We start from the raw sequence: 6,209 nt of genomic DNA on the forward strand, positions 1-6,209 counted from the left end.
TAATGGACTAATGGAGAAAGGCATTTGCTGTTATAGTATAATCATTACTGTCGTTGCATTTAATATAGTGTCGTAGAAGTACAGTAAGCAAACGATACATTTCATAATAGACCGGTAAAACTATTTTTAATAAGGTGCTCGGGATCATGAGTTTTGTTTCTCGTACAGTACACTGTATATTGACATCTTGGAATCCCAAACACTGCACGCTACGTGTGCGACTTCACAATGCTACAGTTTGTAATGCGGCACAATGAATCCTTCATTTACGATAAAATGGAATAGAGTAAAGATACTAAAAGATATTCTAACCGAGAATGACACTGGACGACTCTGTGTGCGAAAATGTGATAGGTATTTGTGATCACTTCCTCGCTGGCAAAGACCGCAAAAAGCAAGCGGTGGTGCAGTAATTTTGCATTCGCAAGTCACAACTCATTATTTGAATCTAGATGGAAACAATATATTGTAACGTGAAGACTACTCATGTGTCTATGACTCTACGAGGACGTCGAGTCATACAGTAACAACGATATACCTTCTTATCATCTGTCAAACGGTTTATTCTCTCCAGGCTTTACATTGTTTCATGCTGCTGTCATTGACGAATAGTCATAGGGAATGTTACCTTGCTACAAGAATTCCATGTCGCATAAAAATTGCTTAATAATGTATCTCAATACTAAACATTGCAATTTTTGTTTGTTTGTTTGTTTTTATCGTAAGTTAATGTTATAAACTGATAACCATTATTGCGACGTGTTCCACCGCGAAGATCGTAACAAAGACCCAACTTAGTGGATTCCATTTTATTGTCTGCTTCCATAGAGCAATAACTAATTAATTTTGTAACACAGTAACGTGTACGATACGTTACGAATGCTCAGAAAATTTCGAAAGAAAGAGAGAGAGAGAGAGAGAGGGAGAGAGAATCAGAAACGGACGAAGGAAAATGGGTCGGTAGAGTAAACGATTTGTGGCTGATATTTTTTTTCCTCTTTCTGATACAGATCAGCGAACTTTACACATTAAGCATGTCTACCATGTCAGAGGGGGAATTCGTCTCAGAGTCAGCATCAGCAAACTTGGCTGAATTTCTGTGTCGTCTGCCCAATCTTACATGTGCCTTTCTCTATAAGCTAAACCTGCCAAGGACATTCTTCACGACAATTGCCTCCCAGGCTTCACGCTGTAGAGTAAGAGTCAGTCATTAGGCGTTTTCACATCAGCTCGATAAAAATCCAAGCTCGAGATATTTTTCGCAGAAAATAGTCAGCAAAATAGCGCGCTATTTAGAAACATCGGGCTGATGTGAAAACGCCTATTGTCAACTGTCCAACACCGTCGTGTTCAAAATGGGAGGGGTGGGGCGTCAATTACCTTGAGAGCGATATTTTGATTTATTTCTCCATGGAGTTATGTCTTTCCGTTGGCATTGATTTATGAAATTCGCCAATCCCATCGATGAAATATAATCGCATACTTTCCTAATTCCAATGGAAGATGTTGTGAAGTTTGAAGAAAAGGGAAACGTCTCAAGCATTAGCATTTTAATCATGTGTAATCTCAACCCGTACCAACGCTCAAGAATCAATGAAAGTTTTGTATCTAAAGAGGAAAACGTATCAAGATGAGCACTTTTTTTTTTCAACATAGAAGGATGTGTCATTCCATAATGATAAGAACGCGTGATTCACATATTCAGTATGCTGCCATGAAACGAAATCATTTAGAGAATATCAAAATCTGGTATTTGAAGAGCTTGCTTCCAAAAGGCGTTAAATCCATTGAAAAATGATGGATTTACATCCTTTTAGAAGTAAGCTCACTCCCTCTCCCTCCCTCTCTCTCTCCCTCCCTCTCTTTTCTGTCTCTTTCTCTCTCTCTCTCTCTATATATATAAATATATATATGAAGAGTTTGTTTGCAAAAACCGATAAGTCCATTTTTGAAGATTTTGAAGTACGGTCTCTGTCATAAATTACAAAATAATACCTTTTAAATGATATATTGGTCACTACATATAAAGGTATTATTTTTGAAGTTTATGTCGAAAGAAGAAAAAATTTTCTGATTATTCTCTTTATTTTTCTTGACCTTTAATCGCAAATATCTCCATTTGACAAATATGGACTTATCGGTTTTTGCAAACAAACTCTTCATATATATATATATATATATATATATATATATATATTTGTGTGTGTGTGTGTGTGTGTGTATGTATATATAAATTGTATAAGTAAGTATATGTTGGTATAAAATATGAGCCTTTTTTCAATTTGTCCATCATGCTACAGATGGAGTGCATTACCATCAATTACAAGCCTTTGAACAAGTTGCTGAATGACTATCAAGGAGGCACTGAGGTATGTGTTTTTATCTCATTAATTATTATTCCTTATTAATGATGAATTAGCATTGCCTAGCTGGACAAACAGAAAAAAAATAATCTATCAAATGCTCTGTTAAAAACTGCACATATTAATTGAAACCATTTTTTTCATATAGCAACGTTTATATGAGACTTTTTTGTGCATTTTATTTTTGATCGCCATATCTTTCTCAGTAAAGACTTGGTGCTGTGTCATGCTATGATGACAATATCATGTTTTGCAATAGTATACGTCTTGAAGATTCAGTCCAATAAATTGATCTATATTGCATTATTGTCGATCATAGATGCCGTCCGCCTATTTTCATTCACAACTTAATTTTTGACATAATTTGTCTGTCAAATGCACGAAGACAGTACCTAGATTTGACCCGTGGCTTCTTATGCACCTTTAAGATTTCCATGTCAGGGCACATCATTACAGGCAACTTCGGAAATATTTCAACCTTATGTCACAATAGGTAAGAATATAACATTAGGAAATGTGGGCGACTTCAAACGTAAATTATTGTAAATCACTACCAAATATGTGCAGAAGCGATAGTCGGCCAAAGAAGAACAGTCTAAATTTAATTGCATACTAGCTATTACGTTTTCCAGTCGATTTAGACAGTATAATTTCTCAGTGGCGTACTTTCCATTTGTTCATTTTGATTTCAGAAGTACCATTTCGATATGCAGTCTTAACCCAGTATGATTAATTATTTTATTACATATATAATATATATATATCATATCAATAAATCAATAACGTAATGGTAACAGTGAAGTGAAACAAGAGAAAGTTAAGGTGAGAAAAATGAAGAAAAATGTAAGATACACAAACGTTGCGTTTTTATACGTTTGCATTAATAAATATATCCGTCTCATTACAAAAAAAAAAGTCCACTTTGATGCACAGGTATACATTTCTTTTTAACGACGTAATGTCAGTAACTTCAGAAGAAAAAAAAACAGTAAACATAATGACATAGTACACTTCAGTTAAAGGAATTTGTTCCATTCCATACAAAACCGAGTACTGCGTACTAGGAAGTAAATTCGTAGTATGAATTGGATGAGATGTATTAAACAATGAAGAAGGGGGGGGGGGGGGCGGCGATAAAACATTTCAATCAGTTATGTATCATGATGGTTTAGAAACATTTATCTCTAGTAATGTCTAGTTTAGGAAATGACGTGGGTTAGCCAAAAGCGATATCGACGTCAATTCGCCTGTCGTTGCTGAAAACACTCATTTTTCGAGATTTTTGCGACGTGCCACGCGCAAAATGTAAATGGAATTAGCTTTATTATTTTGGTGCTTTCAGATTTGCGCAAAAGTAAGTTGTTAATTTCAGTTTCAGATATCATAGGCAGTGTAAACACTGAGGGGAAAGTTATTTTGAGCGACGACATGCAACACCGCATATTTGCGTAAAATGTGCATTGCGAAGTTCCACAGGCGAAGTTAGTGAACTTTAAAGATAAAATCATGCAAGTTGCGAATTAACACTGGCAAAGCTGACGATAGGAGTTCACGTAACCGTGGTACCTTCTTTGAATCAGACGAAAATTTACAAGCCATCTACAACAATCTGATAAAACTTGGTCATTATATTCAATCTCCTCTCACCTCTCCAAATCAGTCCACTCAGTGACGGAAACGGCTCAGAAGGCGACAGCAGCCGCGAAACTGGCCCGGGTTCTTGGCAAGAAAACGTGCACTCTCCGGGTGAAAAAAACAGCTAGGGAAGCATGTTCCTATTCGCGGGCAACTCACGGGGGTCGGTTTCTTGAGAGGACCAGAAAAACGAAGGACACGTGCAAGAGAAAGAAGAGAAGAAAAACCAGAGAACAAAGTCATTACTGGAGAGATGTACTTACCATGGCGAAACGTCATAAAAAGTCACAACTTTCTGAGACAGTAATAGACAAGCCACCGAACGGGGGGGGGGGGGGGGGGGATTGGGGGAGCGAAGAAGTGAAGAAAGGAAGTGAGGGAAGGAAGGGGATGAGAAATGGACCGGAACGAAAAGACGCTAGCAGAAAGACATTGAAGCAACATTCGAATCAGGAAAGAAAGCGAGAAGGGACAAGAGTGAGTACGAAAGGAGGACGGGACGTATAGCACTGTACACTGAAACATCGGTGGGAAAATCTTTCTAGTGAGGAATCCACGTGCTGGACGACACCACAACCAAGAATCAGAGAGCCTCAGTGAGCTGTACTGAAATACAGTCGACCCCCGTTATAACGAAGTCCTTGGGACAGGCAGTTTTCTCCCGTTATATCGAAATTTCTTTATGACCGGACAAATAAACAATTAAATTTAAAAAGTGGGTAATGTCAGGGCCTGAATTTTATACTACGATGTAACGGGAGTTTCGTTATGACCGTGTTTGTTATAACGGAAGTGCATTCTAGTAATAATTGAGGGCTCTATCGATTTACTAGATGCATGTTCCCGTATACTGACGAAAGTTGGAGAAAAGAAACACATTTAGAAAACGCTCATAAGCTTAAATACGACAGATACCATCTTGAGTCACTACTCCAACATTTTGACAGTAACTTGTGAAGATGCTCTTTATGGCCAATGATTTATCTTGTTGACCGGTATAATAGATACATTTATGTTTCATCTGTTTCCTTTACTTTGTGTTGCTTTTTATACGTTTTCGTGTTAAGTACAATAATTATTATGTTTGTATATAAGAACTTAGTATTTGTGTCATGCACAATCATCAATTTATCGGTTTCCGCGGAGAAGGAGCGAACAGCAAGCAAGAGTAGTAGCTCCATGCCTAAAAGCATACTGAAAAAAAAATCCAACAGCAGCAACAACAACACACACTCTCTCTCACACGCACTCACACACACACACACACACACACACACACACACACACACAGTGATTACTAGTATATTACATTGCACACAGGAGCTTCCGCGCATCTTTCATTTGACACATAGAAATAGGAATATACAATCATTATACTACTCCAGTCATATACCACTCCGGTGGAAAATGCAATTCACAATAATATTCGTCTCCAATCAACATTACTGTGTACTGGTAGATTTTGACATTTGATCGTCACAACCGTCACTCTCATACTTAATTGATTGTCATGTAAATTGTGATTAGTAATTCAATTAGGATACATTTCGTGTCGAGACGGTTTGACATGCTGAGGCATTTGTAATTGAGCTGCCTATAATACATGTATATGTGACCCTGCATCACAAAACCAACAAAATGTCGCCAGACATGGGAGCAGACTCTAAACATTAAAGTGATGTATGACTGAATTCAAATGGGCTCTCCGATCCTATCTAAGTGTTGGAAAGAAAGGGCAGACTCTGGAAAGTGAGAACTGAGAGAACAGGCTCTGAAGTATTATTCAAGCGCTTAATCTTTACCAAGCCATGCTAGCTGTGGGATGAATGGAACAAAAAAGAGGATGTTGACCGTCGGAGCAACAACAATGAATTGATTGTCAGATTAAAGTGATATTAAAGGCAATCGGTCGTCGCAGGCGATTCGCAGCTCAGTAGAAAAGCACGACAAGCTGCTCCTCCCGTTATTGTACCCCCGTACGTACCGAATGCCGAACACGACGCTACGCAGCGCACCAGCGAAAACCAGATGGGGCACGAGAGCCGTGCGAGCCGTCCACTGTAATTTCAACATGGACGCCCGAATACCTACCGAATGGGGCCGAATGGGTGCACGCACAAAACCGCACAACAGCCATGTGCATGAAAATCTCTCCTACGGGTCCCCGTCGCGACACAACAGTAGAGCTGTGTGGTGTACGTACGTACGTAT

General features: G+C 38.5%; 1 long non-coding RNA gene across 1 annotated transcript; it reads left to right on the forward strand.

Moving 5' to 3' along the window:
* The first annotated feature begins 1,057 nt into the window (after positions 1-1,057).
* On the forward strand, positions 1,058-4,262 carry LOC139728162 (uncharacterized). Its single transcript, XR_011710790.1, has 3 exons — positions 1,058-1,196; positions 2,301-2,369; positions 4,024-4,262. It is a non-coding gene; the product is annotated as an uncharacterized lncRNA (long non-coding RNA).
* The last annotated feature ends 1,947 nt before the right edge of the window (positions 4,263-6,209 follow it).

The sequence above is a fragment of the Diadema antillarum genome, unplaced genomic scaffold (genome assembly GCF_040938485.1).
Source record: "Diadema antillarum isolate AM-2024a unplaced genomic scaffold, OU_Dant_1.0 seq00000167_RagTag, whole genome shotgun sequence".
NCBI classification, from domain to species: domain Eukaryota; kingdom Metazoa; phylum Echinodermata; class Echinoidea; order Diadematoida; family Diadematidae; genus Diadema; species Diadema antillarum.